Source organism: Rhinatrema bivittatum, chromosome 3 (genome assembly GCF_901001135.1).
Source record: "Rhinatrema bivittatum chromosome 3, aRhiBiv1.1, whole genome shotgun sequence".
Classification (NCBI taxonomy): Eukaryota; Metazoa; Chordata; class Amphibia; order Gymnophiona; family Rhinatrematidae; genus Rhinatrema; species Rhinatrema bivittatum.
Genome location: NC_042617.1, coordinates 385,346,904 through 385,365,998, shown reverse-complemented (window position 1 = coordinate 385,365,998; position 19,095 = coordinate 385,346,904).

The window sequence follows — 19,095 nt, the reverse complement described above, 5'->3', positions numbered from 1 at the left end:
TGTATCATCTCTCAGTAATCCCTTCTTTTGGGAACAGTTTTAAATAAATCATTTGACTGTCCAGTAGCAGTTTTGACATATTTGTCAGGTATTTCTGATAAAAAGGTTTATAATCTCCTTTATAAACCGGATGTAAGAATACAATTTTTCATAATAAAATTTTAAATTTCTGTATCTGTTTAAAATATTTTGTAAACCAGTTTAAAATTGGTAAATGATTTTAAAAGCACTATTTACTAAATTAGTGATACATTTTTTATCCACGAGAGCAAAGATGGAATTTATTTCTCATTCATTGACCAGTCAGAAAGTTGACTCCAAAGGGACTGAATTAGCATAAGTTTGAAACTTGTGTGTAGTAGCTCCAGTCATCAGAGCTTCAACCCTGGCTACTGTCCATTTGCACATCTTTCATAAATACTCATAATTCAGTTACCTTTCATACTTAAAAAAATGGAAAATAAAACTAAATCTTACTTTCATTCACCTCGTTTATTATGTTTGGATCAAATATACTGGCTTGAAGTTTTTAAAGACTGTTAGGAAATTTAAATATCAGAGGAGAGTGGAGGAGAGTGGAGGTATGTGGAAGGTAGCTTGAGGAATGAAGCTAAAATCACAAAAAATACTGTAAATGCATGCATTGCCATTGATTCAGCCATGATCTGCATTCTATATTTGTAAACTTGTCTAATTATATTTTAGGCTTTTCAGACAGTTCAGTTTAGTTAAAATTACATTTCCTGGCATTGTGACCAGTGACCAGCAGGTAATGAATGCAGGGTACTGTAAAATTTGTTTCGATGCACCACGAGGATCAAGAAAACTTGAAAGTGTGCCCAGACATAAATAAGGTTGAGAAGCTCTGTTCTCAACAACATAAGCTCCATTAGGTGTTTTGGAGAATAACAACTTTACATTTATGGGAAATCATATGTTTTTGCCTGTCCATCACAGTTGGAGGCAAAATAACCAGTTTCTTAAGCAGAACTGCATGTGGAAGTTTGTTTTAAAAAATATCATGGTGAAACTATATGTACACAATTGCATCTGGTTTTTGGGGCACATAGCTTTCCCCAGAGGATTTATGTACATTGAATTCCCTATTCATCTGCTGTAGGCTGGCAAAGTTAGCCTAATAAAATTATCTGGATATCTTCACTAGCATATTCAGTGGCATGGGCACACCACTGAAAATACCCAGCTATCACAAAGTTAGCTGAATAAGTTTATCCAGCTAACTTTAGGACTGATTTTCAGCTGTTCTAAAGTTATCCAGTTATGTAAACCACATAATGCCGAAAATCAGCATTATCTTTTTAATCAAATAATGCTGCTCTGCCCTGGACTGCCCCCTGTCCACCCCTAACTAAGGCGTGGGTAATAGTGAGCAGGCAGCCACATTGCAGCAGTGCATTTTTGCCTACCGCAGTTGCAGCCACGTTGCACACTATCGTCCCCGTAGCACTAGTGAAATAGATATAGCTATTTCTGGTGCTACTGCGGGCAATAATGCGCGATAAGTTATCATCCGCAGCACTATAGGCCCCTAATTTCCCTAAACCCTGCCCAAACTCCTCCTCTTTCCCTAAATTAAATGTTCAAATCACGATGTAGGAGTTGTCACGTGCAATTTGATGAATAACTCTGTTAGCCGGATACGTTTTTAGCATGATAAAACCTTATTTGGCTATGTCAGGGAGAGTCAGAGCAGTGGGATTTTCAAATCCTGGCATTTGTCTAACTCAGAGCATTCCAAACTTTTCATGTTGGTGACACACTTTTTAGACAAACATAATTTCGGGACACAGTAATTCATCTACTAGCAAACCAGAGGTTAAAGGTTAAATGAACAAAATGTATTTTGACAATTTACGTATGTTTCCTTAAATATATACATAATAAAATGTTTCACGACACAACCTATCTTGTGAAAACCTTTCATTTATATTAAAAATATATAATATTCCAAGATTAATGTTATTGTTATAATTTATGAGTAACAATAATAAAACAAAGTTATTGTGTTATTCAATTTACCTCTTTAATGAGATATATGAGCTTGATGGACACAGCTTTTGAATATTTGATGTTAATAAAAAAGTCCAAAAGGTCTTCTGCGTAATTTTAAAAAGCTGGCCAGTTTCACACTATAAAATTATTGATAGCCTCATTCAACTAATTCTATATGGCTATGAGAGTGAAGTCTGGAATTTATAGGAAGGGACAGAATGTCAATATAAATCCTGCACCTCCAGTTCTGTAACTCTCTGCATCCACTGAAATTCCCCCAAACAATGGAGCTTGGATGTTTCCCTTACAGTTCATCATACTAAAAGATATTTTCAAATTCTGGTGTCACCTCACAGTAACAGCAGAACAAACACCTTCCACTGCCAGACACATTGTGAACTAACACAAAACCCCGCAAAAAAGACACTCAAAATCTATACTGCAATCCCATCATAACGTAACAGTAATAACACCAAGGACTCAAACAACAATAACCCTACCTGTAAAAAAGCAAGGGTAAATATTAACTGGGTCCTAGAATACCAATATACCACCTACTGAGGAAACAAAACAAACCAGATTGCTATAGATCCCTATGCTAGCAGAATCTCTCATCATGGTCACACACACACAGCAGAGACAGACCCTCACCAAATACAGACTACAAAATAAAGGAGCACAAATTAGACAAAAACTGAAATGGAAATCCCAAGAAGCCAGACTCTCTGTATTAACAATGGAAAAACAGAACCACCATTCCTCATAAAACATAAAATCAAGAAACATAAAGCATCAGTTATAATAGTAAAACCATACTAATAAAAGAATATTTTAAAACTATTGATAAATAGAATTTCTATTAATTAAAATCATATACATTTTTTACAATTTCCCAAACACCAATAAAATATTTCAAAACAGCACATTTATCAAATAACACCCAATAATTAAAACTAATAAGGATTTTAAAAAGCCCCTGCTGTCCATACTTTGGAGCTCTTGATTTCCAGTCACCCTGATATTGTCAAGGATTAGGAGGTTATCCTCTCTCTCTCACATACATACTCACATGTCCATTTTCTCTTACACATACACTGTCACATACATACACATTCATGCTCTTATATCCACCATAACCTCTCGCTCTCACAAACACTGACACACTCTCAGGCTCTAAGACACTCTCTTCCCCTCCACACACACCCCCCACACAAACTCTTACTCCCCTGGATTTTCTCATACACACTCATGCTCTCACTCTCTCTGGCTCCCTCACATACACACACACATACCCAGGAAAGTTCCCAATCATTCTCATACAAACACACACACCCAGGCAAGCTCCCAGTCATTCTCACACACTGAAACTGACTCCCAGGCAGGCTCCCATTCATTTTCATACCACTCCCTCACCATCCCCCAGGCAGGCACACATTCATTCTCACACAGACCCCCAGGCAGGCACCAATTCATTCTCACACACACACCCATACACCACACACAGGCAGGCACCTCTTCTCACACATACAAACCCCAGGAAGACACCCATACATTCTCATACACAGACATACCCTCAGGCAGGCACCCATGCATTCATACGCACTCTACAGGCCCTCAGCTTCTCTCTTACCTCTGGGCCTCCTCTTCACGGGTCGCTGCAGGATGGGCTCTGCAGCGGCCGCCCTGCTCTTCTCGGGCCGATCCGCGGCAGCGGCGGCCCTGCTCTTCTCGGGCCGATCCGCGGCAGCGGCGGCCCTGCTCTTCTCGGGCCGATCCACGGCAGCGGCGGCCCTGCTCTTCTCGGGCCGATCCGCGGCAGCGGCGGCCCTGCTCTTCTTGGGCCGATCCGCGGCAGCGGCGGCCCTGCTCTTCTCGGGCCGATCCGCGGCAGCGGCGGCCCTGCTCTTCTCCGGCTGATCCGCGGTGGGGACCCTGCTACCGGGCCTCCTCCTCCTCTTCTTAGCTGGCAGCAACAACGCTGCTCCTCTTCTGCACGTGGCCGACGCTCCTCCCCCTTCCTGCCCGTGCGGCTCCTTCAATATTTTTCTTCCGGGGCCGCATGGGCAGGAAGGAGAAGGAGCACCTGCACATTTAGACGTCACCTTTTTCTTCTGGCCGTGGTGACGTGAGCTCCACCACGGCCTTGCCGATCTTCCTGCCGGCACGGAGCACAGCGATTCTTCAGTACTAAGCCGCCAGTGGGATGAGGTCCACCGGTGGCCGCATTGGCTCCCACTTGCCGGTGTGTCACGTGCACCGGGCTTGCGCGACACACCGGCACACTGCAGGCGACACAGTAAAGTGTCGCGACACACACTTTGGAAAGCTCTGTGCCAAACTTAGGACCTAATTTATTAAACATTTTTCCATAGTCACATAACGGGAGAAAAGCCCTAGTAAATCAGGCCCTTAGCCAGACAAACACACTGAATATGGACTCCATACTCGCTCAGACTTGACACCACTCTCCCCTATGCACATAACAAACAGTACATGCATACAGGATATATCTACTTAAATATACACGTGTATCGATCATGCAAATTTCTAGAGGGCTATTTCTGCAGGTAAAGCACTACTTTACTTGCACCAGTCCCTTTGAAAATTACTCTCTAAAAAATATAGACGACATAGAGAAAGGCTATTAAAATGATGCAGAATCAGCAAAAAAAAAAAAAAGCCCTATGAAAGGATACGTAAGAATCTAAATATGTATGTAAGGAACCTTTGGTTTCCCTAACTAAAAGGATTGTGCCAATTAAATGAGGAGGTTCTGTGTAGAGTGAGAGAGGTTTGGGTTTTTCTCCTCCATGTGGGAGCAGCAGATGGTGTGTCCTAGCTGTTTATCATCCCAAAGCACCATCTATCTTTGTGGATTTTTACAGTTTCAAGCTGACAGGAGCCTTTGACTCCTGTCTGCTATTTTTCTCCTACGTTATGGGAAAGAAGTAAGGAAGTATTCCCATTTAGGGGTCAGCCACCCATTGACGTGTCTATCCATCTGTTATTTGGATTCTTTGAAGCCAATTTTGAGAATTCCCTGTGAGAGCCAGTGCCCCTTGTTGCAGTGGATTGGGGCATCCCTGTATTTGAGGCTAGGTTTGGAGTAAGGAAAACTTGTAGTGTGCTATCTCTCCTTCAGGGGATAGACCTGACAGTGAGCTGATACAGTGGATGTATACTTTGAAGTTACAGCCTTTTTGCACTATCTTCTCTATTTGGAGGCAAGGGCTTTTTATTCCACCCTTTCTGCTTCTTGCTTGATTTTTCCCTTTTAGGGTTCAAAGAGTATTTTTGCTGTGCTGGGAGCTGATGGCCCTTGGTACCCAGGACTCAGTAACCAAACAGAGTAGATTCTTTCACTCTGAAAGAAACAGATGTGGGGAGGAAGTCATCTGGAGGAGGGGATCTCATCAAATGACACTAAAGGAAGGAAACTAAAGGATACAAATAAAGGCAACAAGAACTCTGTTGCTGCTGAAAGAACTATTAATTAAAGAGAGAGTAAGATGCCCACCTGGTGCTGCTAAGGAGTTAACCTATTCCAGAGGATTTAGGGAGAAAAAAAATCTGGGACTAAGTTCTGCTAAATTATTGGGACTGCTATTCTAACCACCTTCAGTGGGAAAAGCTAAGGAGGCAATTTGGATTTTAAAGGAGGATTGAAGTAAATTCAATCTGATAAAGTTGGAGAATTTGTAATATTTGAGAAGAGAAGGTAATTAAGCATTAAAGCAGTGCTTCCTGTAAAAGCAGAGACTTTACTAACAAAGTGGAGTCACTAGTTTACTCCTTCTTTCTGCTGTTTTATTATTTCTTGTCTTCAATTGAGAAATGAAACTGAAGTGCAAATGTTATTCAGTCATCTAATCAACTATCAATAAAGAAGTTGGAAACCACCATGCTTCTCATGTGTGTTACTGGATGCAGAATTAGTGTAAATTATCAGTGCCATGTCCAGAGGACAGAGAAAGGGCTGGCCTTCCAAACAGCAGGGTATAAGAACTATTGTCCATCCCCACATCGGAATCCTGGGACTCAGAAAGCAACGCTATCTGGTGGGGGGAAGGAGAGACTGAGAGTCAGCGAAGGAGTGGTGTGCAGAAAGGATCTGTCTCTTTTTCTTTTTCCCATGTGCCCCTGGATGCAAGTAAAAGAATCCGTCCCTCCCAGGGGTTACATTTATTACCTAAAAGACAGGAGGGAGAAGGGATAGAAATATTCAAATATCTTACTGCTCACATTGGTGCAAAGTTGGACTTTGCCCTAATTTTCAAAGCAAATGTACCTGCATAGTTTCACTCTGAAAATGATTTCAGGAAAGCTACAAGCACACACTTATACCTGCTATTTTCAGTGAGTAGAGCGCCTGAGAAATAAAAAGGGAAGGCCTCTTCCCACTCGGGCAGCATTATGTGTGAGGTGGCACTGCTTGCGTAAGTTTACCTGCACGCGGGCAGAGTAATTTTCCAAAAGTCCATTTTAATAGGCAAAACACTGTTTTACTCATGGAAATGTTTTTTAAAATGTCCTTCCCTATGGATAAATAAATGTATTTATCACAGCTGGAAAACTATCAGGACCATATTCAGTAAGCTGGGGCGCCGCAATGTTATCTCAGTAAAGTTACCTGGACAACTTAAGCCCAATATTCAGTGGGACAAGTCTCCTTTTGAATATATTTTGCTAAAGTTATTAGGATAGAGTTATGGAGAAAACATTGCTACTCTCCAGCCTACTGAACATAGGAAAAAAAAATAAGCAGCGAGCCGCAAGTGAATTCCCTATCCCTTTCCCTCCAGTCAATAAAAATTAGTTGTGGTCTGAGCAATCCCCCTCCCGGTCCCAATCCAAATAAACTATTAGTGGGTCAAGCAACCCTCCCCACCCCTGACCCCAATCCAAATAAATAATAGCTGGATGAGCAATCCCTTCTTGCTGCCCGCCCTGATCCAAAGCAAATGAAATAGTGGTGGGCCGAGGGGCTCCATTCCTGTCCCCCAAATCCAGACCTCCCACCCCAGAAAGCTTTGAAAAACAGAGCAAGAGAAATCCAGCCTCCTACCTCCTCTGACAGCTCTCAGCACTTCTGTATTTCTTTATTCATTTTTGTTTTATAAAGGAATTTTTATTGAACATTTTGTATAAACAAAGAACACAAAATCGAAAAACTAAGGCATGGTAACGAAGCAAGGAAAATCAGGCATGTAGAGGCATAATTAAGAAACCAAACCAATGACATGTATTTACCATACAAAAAAGATTGACAAAAGCAGTAATAAACAACTAATTTACCATCCCATGTTAGAGAATATTATAAGCAGATAGCAAAACCGAACTTAAAAGATCAAAGCCTCCAACCTTTCCCCATGAAAAACAGAAACCACCTGGAACACCACCCATTACGCATCTCAAAAAAAGAAGAAATAACAGCAAAGAGCTGAAAAAAGGAAGAAAAAGGGGCAAAGAGACCATAGAAGGAAACACCTATGCCAGCTAAAGATAAAAGAACTACCCAGTTATAAAAACAGCTATCCCCTGATTGGATCCAGCCCTCCCTACATCCACAAAGTCTAAAAAGAGTTTCCAGATCTTTGAGATATTAGGGTAAGAGTCTCTTATCCAGTGCGTCAATCCTTCCCGAGAGTAAATATGCCATAGGTTTTGAAACCACAAAGAAATAGGTCGTTTCAGTTGAAGAATTATAAAGCATTTTGCTGCCACCAACATATGAATAATTTAAAGGTGAATTGTAAAAGTCCGACGTACACATTCATTAGGGGATGCACGAATATGTTGGGTTCGTGCACGCTGAGTGGATTTTAAAAGCTGCTGGGATACACGCGTATCTCCTGGAATGCACACATCTGGGAAGTTTTCAAAAAGATGCAGGCTGTGGGCATGGTCTGGGCAGGGTATGGGCGTTTTGGGGCGTGAACCTGAGATGTGCGTGCAAATACACGATCCAGCTTCTGCCGAGGCCTCCTGCTGCGTAACTTTACATCTGCTATGGATGACGTGTAACTTAAAAAATAAATACAAATCTGTGGGGTTTTAAGGGTCGGGGATAACTGGGGGGAGTGAAGGCTATCAAAGCAGCGGGGGTTGGAGGACCTATCTCTTAACTGGGCGAACTGGGGATGAACTTGTAAAACTGGGAATGGCGTCGGTGCATGCCATTTTTAAAATTCCTCAATTTTCGTGGCAGAAGCAGCCTTTGCGAGTACATGCGTGTGCCCACTTAAAATTTGGCACACATGTGCATGTGGCAGGCTATTTTATAACATGCATGCACATATGCATGCATATTATAAATTAACCATGTCCATGGGCATAGGTCAACGCATGTGTGCCTATACACTGGTTTGAAAGTTTCCGTCCTTCTGTAGGGAACTTGATAGAATTTGAGCAATAGGCTTTCAAGTTCCATCCACAAAGTACAATGGCAGGATCCAAAGAGAGTTTAATTCTGGTGATTATCAATCCACAAAATGATTTCTGACCAGAATATTGTGATAACAGTGCATTCCCATCAGACATGAAAGAAGGAGCCCCTATCCCCACACTCTCTCTAACAAAAAGGATCCCTTTTAACTCCTATTTTATGTAACTTCATAGGGGTAAAATGCCAATGATATAACATTTAATATCAAGACTCCTGAACTAAGTCCCTACATGAAGCCACAGTTAGAGAGGTAGTAAAGAAAGAGCAGAGATAATAAATCAAAAATATTCATTACCTTGGTATAAATTCAGTAGTCTGAAATCATTAAGTTAACTCTTGGAAGGCTTGTTTGAATAGCCTTGTTTTAATGCCCTTTTACAATAATTTGATGTCTGCTTCCAATTTTAATTCCTGTGGTATAGAGTTCCATAGTTGGGGTCCAGCAATAGAAATAGTCCTTTCTCTTACATTATTCAGATGTGCAATCTTAGGGAAAGGAATTGGCAACATCCCTGTACCTGCTGATCTAGTAATTCTTGAAGGGATATGGAAATGAAGTGATGAAGTTAACCATTCAATTTTTTCATTGTAAAGCGTTTTATGAATTAGGGACAACCAGTGAAGGTCTTTCAATATTAGGATAATATGTTCAGATCTTCTAGTTCCTGTCAAAATTCTAGCTGCTGAGTTCTGCAGAAGTTGCAGTGGTCTTGTAATATTTGCTGGTAGGCCTAAAAATAATGAATTGCAGTAGTCTAATCTCGATAAAACAAGTGCCTGTAGAACTGTTCTAAAATCTTTTGGGAATAGTAGAGGTTTTAATCTTTTAAGGATATTTAATTTAAAATAACCATCGTTTATGATTTTTTTAACGCAAGTTTTCATTGAGAATTCGCAATCAAGGAAGATCCCTAGATCTCGCACTTCCATGGAGATGGGGTGATTTTTAGCTGCTTCTTGAATTTCAAGTTCTTTTGTCTTGCTTAATTTAGGTGAGATGTATAGAATTTCAGTTTTATTTGAATTTAGGGAAAGATTAATTTGGGTTAATACTTTTTCAATGGCAGATTGATATATATCCCAGAGCTTGAGTGTTTGGTTGATAGATTTTTCGATCGGTATTAAAATCTGAACGTCGTCAGCATAGACTAGGGATGTGAATCGTGTTCCATATCGTCTTAACGATAGAAATCGTGTGGCAGGAGAAGAAAATCGTGTTAGGCACGATTTTTTAGTTAAAAAATCGTTAAAAATCGTTTTTTCCGATTAGTGCACACTAACGGGAGTTAGTGCGCACTAACCGCACTAACTCCCGTTAGTGCGCACTAACAGAAAATGATACAATTTGACACTTTTCAGGTCAGTTAAGGTCAGTTTAGGAATGAATATGTATTCCTATTGGCTGCCCTCTTATTTATTCATGTTACCAAGGTTCCCACTGACAATATATGGGGGATGGGAAATGGAAACAGTTGGTAGCTTGACAAAAAAAGTAATGTGATCAGTCAATGTGACTAGAACTTGAGCCCTAACCCTGATACCAGGGGTGTTGTGATCTTCCTGCACACAGTGCCCTAACCCTGACACCAGGGGTGTTGTGATCTTCCTGCACACAGTGCCCTATCCCTATTAATACCAGGAATGTTGTGATGTTCTTGCACACAGTGCCCTAACCCTGGCACCAGGGGTGTTGTGATCTTCATGTACACAGTGCCCTATCCCTATTAATACCAGGAGTGTTGTGATCTTCCTGCACACAGTGCCCTATCCCTAATACCAGGGGTGTTGTGATCTTCCTGCACACAGTGCCCTATTCCTGATACCGGGGATGTTGTGATCTTCCTGCACACAGTGCCCTATTCCTGATACCGGGGGTGTTGTGATCTTCTTGCATGCAGTGCCCTATTCCTGATACCAGGGGTGTTGTGATCTTCTTGCACACAGTGCCCTATTCCTGATACCGGGGGTATTGTGATCTTCTTGCAAACATCCCGGTATCAGGGATAGGGCACTGCTGCAGGAAGATCACAACACTCCTGGTATCAGGAATAGGGCACTGGGTGCAGGAAGATCACAACACCCCTGGAATTAGGGATAGGGCACTGTGTGCAGGAAGATCACAACACTCCTGGTATTAATAGGGATAGGGCACTGCATGCAGGAAGATCACAACACCCATGGTATCAGGGTTAGGGCACTGTGTGCAGGAAGATCACAATACCCCGGAGGAGTGAGGGTCAGGCAGCTCCCCCCTGTCTGTGAAGCCAGCCTCTCACTAGTAATGCAGGGAGGGAGCTGTCTCAGCCTTCACCATCCTACCCCCCCTCACCCACACACTATTCACTGGCTGGGACATGGGGGAGGGGAGGAGTGAGGGTCAGGCAGCTCCCCCCTGTCTGTGAAGCCAGCCTCTCACTAGTAATGCAGGGAAGGAGCTGTTTCAGCCTCACCATCCTCCCCCCCCCCCTCACCCACACACCATTCACTGGCTGGGGCATGGGGGAGGGGAGGAATGAGGGTCAGGAAGCTCCCCCCTGTCTGTGAAGCCAGCCTCTCACTAGTAATGCAGGGAGGGAGCTGTCTCAGACTTCACCATCCTCCCCCCCCCCTCACCCACACACCATTCACTGGCTGGGACATGGGGGAAGTCAGGAGTGAGGGTCAGGCAGCTCCCCCCTGTCTGTGAAGCCAGCCTCTCACTAGTAATGCAGGGAGGGAGCTGTCTCAGACTTCACCATCCTCCCCCCCCCCTCACCCACACACCATTCACTGGCTGGGACATGGGGGAAGTCAGGAGTGAGGGTCAGGCAGCTCCCCCCTGTCTGTGAAGCCAGCCTCTCACTAGTAATGCAGGGAAGGAGCTGTTTCAGCCTCACCATCCTCCCCCCCCCCCCCCCCACCCACACACCATTCACTGGCTGGGACATGGGGGAAGTCAGGAGTGAGGGTCAGGCAGCTCCCCCCTGTCTGTGAAGCCAGCCTCTCACTAGTAATGCAGGGAGGGAGCTGTCTCAGACTTCACCATCCTCCCCCCCCCTCACCCACACACCATTCACTGGCTGGGACATGGGGGAAGTCAGGAGTGAGGGTCAGGCAGCTCCCCCCTGTCTGTGAAGCCAGCCTCTCACTAGTAATGCAGGGAGGGAGCTGTCTCAGACTTCACCATCCTCCCCCCCCCCCCCCACCTCACCCACACACCATTCACTGGCTGGGACATGGGGGAAGTCAGGAGTGAGGGTCAGGCAGCTCCCCCTGTCTGTGAAGCCAGCCTCTCACTAGTAATGCAGGGAGGGAGCTGTCTCAGACTTCACCATCCTCCCCCCCCCCCTCACCCACACACCATTCACTAGCTGGGACATGGGGGAAGTCAGGAGTGAGGGTCAGGCAGCTCCCCCCTGTCTGTGAAGCCAGCCTCTCACTAGTAATGCAGGGAGGGAGCTGTCTCAGACTTCACCATCCTCCCCCCCCCCCCTCACCCACACACCATTCACTGGCTGGGACATGGGGGAAGTCAGGAGTGAGGGTCAGGCAGCTCCCCCCTGTCTGTGAAGCCAGCCTCTCACTAGTAATGCAGAGCGGGAGCTGTCTCAGACTTCACCATCCTCCTCCCCCCCCCCCCCTCACCCACACACCATTCACTGGCTGGGACATGGGGGAAGTCAGGAGTGAGGGTCAGGCAGCTCCCCCCTGTCTGTGAAGCCAGCCTCTCACTAGTAATGCAGGGAGGGAGCTGTCTCAGACTTCACCATCCTCCCCCCCCCCCCCTCACCCACACACCATTCACTAGCTGGGACATGGGGGAAGTCAGGAGTGAGGGTCAGGCAGCTCCCCCCTGTCTGTGAAGCCAGCCTCTCACTAGTAATGCAGGGAGGGAGCTGTCTCAGCCTTCACCATCCTAGGGCACAAGTTCTAGTCATATTGACTGATCACATTACTTTTTTTGTCAACTACCAACAGTTTCCATTTCCCATCCCCCCAACCATCACCTCAGTTGGAACCTTGGTAACATCAATAGATAAGAGGGCAGCCAGCCAATAGGAATACATATTCATTCCTAACTGACCTTTACTGACCTGGAAAGTGTCAATAATTTGTATTATTTTCTGTTAGTGTTCCTGAGTTTCCATTTCCATTTCTCATCCCCCCAACCATCACCTCAGTGGGAACCTTGGTAACATCAATAGATAAGAGGGCAGCCAGCCAATAGGAATACATATTCATTCCTACCTGACCTTTACTGACCTGGAAAGTGTCAATTTGTATCATTTTCTGTTAGTGCGCACTAACTAACTAACGATTTAACGATTTTTAACGATAAATCGTTAGAATTTCTATTGTATTGTGTTCTATAACGATTTAAGACGATATTAAAATTATCGGACGATAATTTTAATCGTTAAAAAACGATTCACATCCCTAGCATAGACAAAATGTGTTAGACTGAAGCCAGATAGGATTCTGCATAATGGAAGCATATAAATATTAAAAAGGGTTGCAGACAGAAAAGATCCCTGTGGTACTCCATACTGGAGATCAATTGGTTGTGATTTATTATCAAGAAATTTTACTTTGAAGGTTCTATTTTCTAAGTAAGAATTAAACCATTTCAGAGAGGTGTCTTTGATACCTATTTTGTTTAGTCTATCCAGGAGGATTTTATGATTGAGCTATATGTTGGGCTATATGTTTCAATCATAGTACACTGAAAACACACTTGAAAGATTTTTCTGAATGATGTAAACAAAACCCTCTCAAAATAATATGAAAAGTTCTCTGAAAAGAAATTTAAAAAAAAAATAGAAATAGATACAAAACATATATCCAAGTGAAACTGTTTCAAAAGTATTAACACTATTCAATTCTCAACACCACCTGTTTGCATTCATTCAAAAAGGCATGTCATTTCAAGCTCAGTTTAAAGCAGACATAAAAGACACAAATCCACTTAGCTTTCAAAAATGCATCATTTGTTGAACAGTCTTTTCTGCCTGTAGGGCAAGTGTTCCAATAATCCTTCCATTGCTAGAAGACTTGTACAAGTAATCCTTCCCTCAGTAGCAGTGATCATTGAATATGTTAAGTATTTACTGCCCTCCTACATGGCCATATTTTACCTATGACTAGAAAAAAGCATTGCAAGAAAAGGAATTAGAAATTTGTAAATACAGAGAACACTTTTAAATAGGGATGTGAATCGTGTCCTCGATCGTCTTAACGATCGATTTCGGCTGGGAGGGGGAGGGAATCGTATTGTTGCCGTTTGGGGGGGTAAAATATCGTGAAAAATCGTGAAAAATCGTGAAAAATAAAAAAAACGTAAAATCGCAAAACCGGCACATTAAAACCCCCTAAAACCCACCCCCGACCCTTTAAATTAAATCCCCCACCCTCCCGAACCTCCCCCCAAATGACTTAAATAACCTGCGGGTCCAGCGGCGGTCCGGAACGGCAGCGGTCCGGAACGGGCTCCTGCTACTGAATCTTGTTGTCTTCAGCCGGCGCCATTTTCCAAAATGGCGCCGAAAAATGGCGGCGGCCATAGACGAACACGATTGGACGGCAGGAGGTCCTTCCGGACCCCCGCTGGACTTTTGGCAAGTCTTGTGGGGGTCAGGAGGCCCCCCCCAAGATGGCCAAAAGTTCCTGGAGGTCCAGCGGGGGTCATGGAGCGATTTCCCGCCGCAAATCGTTTTCGTACGGAAAATGGCGCCGGCAGGAGATCGACTGCAGGAGGTCATTCAGCGAGGCGCCGGAACCCTCGCTGAACGACCTCCTGCATTCGATCTCCTGCCGGCGCCATTTTCCGTACGAAAACGATTCGCGGCGGGAAATCGCTCCCTGACCCCCGCTGGACCTCCAGGAACTTTTGGCCAGCTTGGGGGGGACCTCCTGACCCCCACAAGACTTGCCAAAAGTCCAGCGGGGGTCCGGAAGGACCTCCTGCCGTCCAATCGTGTTCGTCTATGGCCGCCGCCATTTTTCGGCGCCATTTTGGAAAATGGCGCCGGCTGAAGACAACAAGATTCAGTAGCAGGAGCCCGTTCCGGACCGCTGCCGTTCCGGACCGCCGCTGGACCCGCAGGTTATTTAAGTCATTGGGGGGGGGGGGTTCGGGAGGGTGGGGGATTTAATTTAAAGGGTCGGGGGTGGGTTTTAGGGGGTTTTAGTGTGCCGGCTCACGATTCTAACGATTTATAACGATAAATCGTTAGAATCTGTATTGTATTGTGTTCCATAACGGTTTAAGACGATATTAAAATTATCGGACGATAATTTTAATCGTCCTAAAACGATTCACATCCCTACTTTTAAATGTTTAAATATTTAAATTGGACCTTCATACCACCCCATGGATGCTGAATAATTTTTTACTCAGTATTTTCACCGCTTGAGGTCATTTTATTTAATCATTGGTCAAGATTTTTCAATTTACTTTACCTATTACAGCTTCTTCAAGGAGGTTCAAAACATTTGTTTCGGCAAAAATTACAAATTAAATTTTCAAAGGCATTTAGAACCCTATTACACTTTGATTTTATATGGGCTTGGAGAGTTCACTCTTTGAGTTTTAAATATTGAAACACTGGAATGTTAGGAAGTTGATATTTTTCATAAAGAGTTTGGGGTGAATTTGAAAAGAGTTGCTCATGAGTATCTGGGCCAATCACAAGAAACTCTTATTTTAAATTGGCCCAACTACACATGCATATGTGCATGAGCAACCCAATGTTTGGTATAAAGGGGCAGAGTTAGGGCATGTCAGGAGCATTTTGGGGCTGGGCCAACATTTACGCTCGTAAATATGGATCTTAAATCCCACACCTGCAGTGCGTGTCAGGCTGTCACATGTCTTTATTTACTTCTGCTCTTGATGAGGTGTAAGGGGTGAGGGATTTGGGTAAACTGGAGGGTCTGAATGATCTAGAGATAGGCTTGGCAAACTGGTGGACTAAGTGGGTAACCTGGCTATTTCCTTCACACGTGCATGTTTTCAAATCTGCTTAGCTGCACACGTTAAAAGCTGACAATTCCCTTAGGTAGATATACGACAAACATTTGCTTATATAAGCACTTAAAATTAGGATCACTCATTCATGCGTTAGATGTATTTTAAATAGTATGTGTGCACTTTAGAAGATGATTTTAATTTCTTGTGTATGTGCGCTCATGTGCTCATATCTACATATATGGGTACATTCGCGCTTCTTTTAAAGTTGCCATCTCTGTGAAAATTCAAAAAGGAATTGTCATTAAAAAGTTGTCCCACTGTACTGCCCAAGGACCATAGCGGAAAATTGGCCATAGATAAATGGGAAGGGAAATCTAAGTTGTTCCAGAATGGGGGAAATGAGATGGAAAAGAGGAGAGCTTTCTAGAAACTGAGATGGAGTACAAAAAACATCCAGAACCGAGGAAACAAGAGGATGGGTTGAACAAAATAGTTGTCTTGATTTACAAGAAACCCAAAGAGGTACAGCGAAATAGGGATGTGCAGAGAGACACCATATGTTGCATTTGTGATTCGGATTCGTCGGGTAGCAGATACGTTGCATTCGGCTATATGGCGCCCCAATGCGTTAATACGGTGATTTCTGTTTGTATCCCAGCTAAAATTAAAAAAATAACTACAACCCCCCACCCTCCTGACCCCCCCAAGACTTACCAAAACTCCCTAGTGGTCCAGCGGGGAGTCCGGGAGCCATCCCCTGCACTCACCCTCGGTACCGGTTTCATCATGGCGTCGATAGCCTTTGTCACAGGGGCTACCGGTGCCATTGGTCAGCCCCTGTCACATGGTCATCGGCGCCATCTTGTGCTCCTATCATGTGACAGGGGCTGACCAATGGCACCGGTAGCCCCTGTGACATAGTATGGGAAAAGGCTATCAGCACCATTTTGAGTACTGGCATTGGACGGCCGGCGTGCAGGAGGTCGCTCTGGGACCCCCGTTGGAACCCCAGGGACTTTTGGCCAGCTTGGGGGGGGGGGCTCCTGACCCACAAGACTTGCCAAAAGTCCAGCGGGGGTCCGGGAGCGACCTCCTGCACGCTGGCCGTCCGATGCCAGTACTCAAAATGGCGCCGATCGCCTTTGCCCTCACTATGTCACAGGTACTGACGGTTGGCCCCTGTGACATAGTGAGGGCAAAGGCAATCTGCATATGTCACAGGGGCCGACCGTCGGTTCCTGTGACATAGTGAATGCAAAGGCGATCAGCGCCATTTTGAGTACTGGCATCAGACGGCCGGCGTGCAGGAGGTCGCTCCCGGACCCCCGCTGGACTTTTGGCAAGTCTTGTGGGGGACAGGAGGCCCCCCCAAGCTGGCCAAAAGTCCCTGGGGGTCCAATGGGAGTCCCGGAGCGACCTCTTGCACTCCGGCCGTCCGATGCCAGTACTCAAAATGGCGCTGATAGCCTTTGCCCATATTATGTCACAATGGCTACCGGTGCCATTGGTCAGCCTCTGTCACATGGTAGGAGCACAAGATGGCGCCGATGGCCATGTGACAGTGGCTGACCAATGGCACCGGTAGCCCCTGTGACAAAGGCTATCGGTGCCATGATGAAACCAGCACCGAGGGTGTGAGTGCAGGGGATGGCTCCTGGACCCCCCGCTGGACCACCAGGGAGTTTTGGTAAGTCTTGGGAGGGTTCAGGAGGGTGGGGGGTTTGTTTAAATTTTTATTTAGGTGGCCGTATAATTCGGCGAAGATTTGTGTATTCGTGGGGAATCGCGATACGTTTTGCTTCCCCACGAATACTACGAATAGTGCAATATACGTTGCGGATCGCCAATATGGTGAAAACGAATGCACACCCCTACAACAAAAGTCTTGTCAGGCTGTCTTTCCATTGGAAGTAAGTTGCAAAACAAAGAAAAATACAAAAAAAGGTAGGGTTTACGGGGTGGGGAGGAGAGGAGAAGAGGGAGGGAGTATGGTAAGGGGGTAGGGAAGGTCCCACCCAGTCCACTCCTTAATTGGAGTGGACTGGGAGAGAAATGGGGAAGGACAGAATGCGTCGCCAAGCAGAAATTGCAAAAGTCCCTCCCCCTTGCACGCGCCGTCCACACATGCACATATGCGCACGGCCCTTGGGATTTTATAAGATACACATGCTGGCTCACACATTTATGAAATCGGCATGTCCATGTGTGCGTGCTGGGAAGTGCATGCACATGGATGCACGTGCATACATTAAAATATCTACCCCTAACTTTTTAAGCATCTTGAAAAAAAACTTTGTTATGTTGCCATTAGGTATACAGATGGGCAACATATCAAACAAAAACAACTGTGGAGAAAATAAATTTTAAAAGCAGCTATCCTGCCAAACCAAGAGATTTTATTTATTTATTTATTTATTTATTTATTTATTTACTTATTTATTTTATTTAAAAGTTCTTATATACCACCTCCTCTGAAGATCAGAATGGTTTACAAATAAAACATACATAACATTCTGAAAAACAGTAAGATAGAATAAACCAATAAAAATATATAAAATAGAATTAAAATAAAAATACAAAAAACTAGAAACAATACTGGCTAAAAAGCAATGGGAAGGGAGTCAACAGAGAAAATGAGGAAGCGAAAAAATGCAAAGGAAGCACATTAGGGAGTTTAAGGGCTAGAAAGGTCAGAGAAAGCGGATATGACAAGGTGTGTTTTGACTGCTTTTTTGAATTCTTTGGTATCAGTGATAAGCCTAATTTGAGCAGGAAGAGTGTTCCAGATAATAGGGTCTGCAATAGAAAAAGATCTTTCATTGGTAATAACGATCCTGGTAGATTTTGGAGAAGGTACCTGTAATAACATTTGATTTTGAGATCTGAAATGGGGGCCACAAATTGAAATCATTCTGAACTTTATTAAGGAAAGATAGGTAATTCAACTCATAGAATTTATCCAAATGCTTTGGGAACTGATCCTAAGGTACTTCAGAAAAGTAGTGTTTCAGCTAAAAGGGAAAAGAACTTCAAGGCTCCCACAAGTTCAGTGACATATATTAATTCCCAAAATCTCAGTTTTAATCTTATACACTAGAGACTTTAGTAAAACCTTTAAGGACATCCAATATAACTTGCAAAGTTTGATGAGGTTTACATATAGGAGGACATCATTAGCTGTTCTACTTTTAATGCCCGAGTAATCAGGGAGTTGTCAAAATAGGGCTGCTAAATGTTCTATTGCCATTGCAAACAATAAAGGTTACAAAGGATAGCTCTGTCTCATACCACAAAGAACAAAGAACTTCTAAGAGACGATACCATTCACTCTTACCTGGTTCTCATAATTAGAATAGAGACTTTGAACCAATTTTAGAAAGTTTGCTCCAAATCCAAATGTATAAAGTGTCAGGTATAAGTACGCCCAATCAATCTGTCAAAGGCTTTCTCCACATCTAATGAAATTAATAGAGCTTTATCATCAACTCCTTTGATATGTTGCAATAGGTCCAGTGTACGTCAAAGGTTGTGTACACCCTGCCTGTCCTTAATAAAGGTAGTTTTATTTCTATGCGCTAGCAAGGGTAGTACATGTCCCACTTGACTGCTAAAATTTAGCTAAGATCTTATTGTTGTAATTTTCTATGAAATGAGAACTGTAGATTAAATTGAAAGCCCCACTGGCATT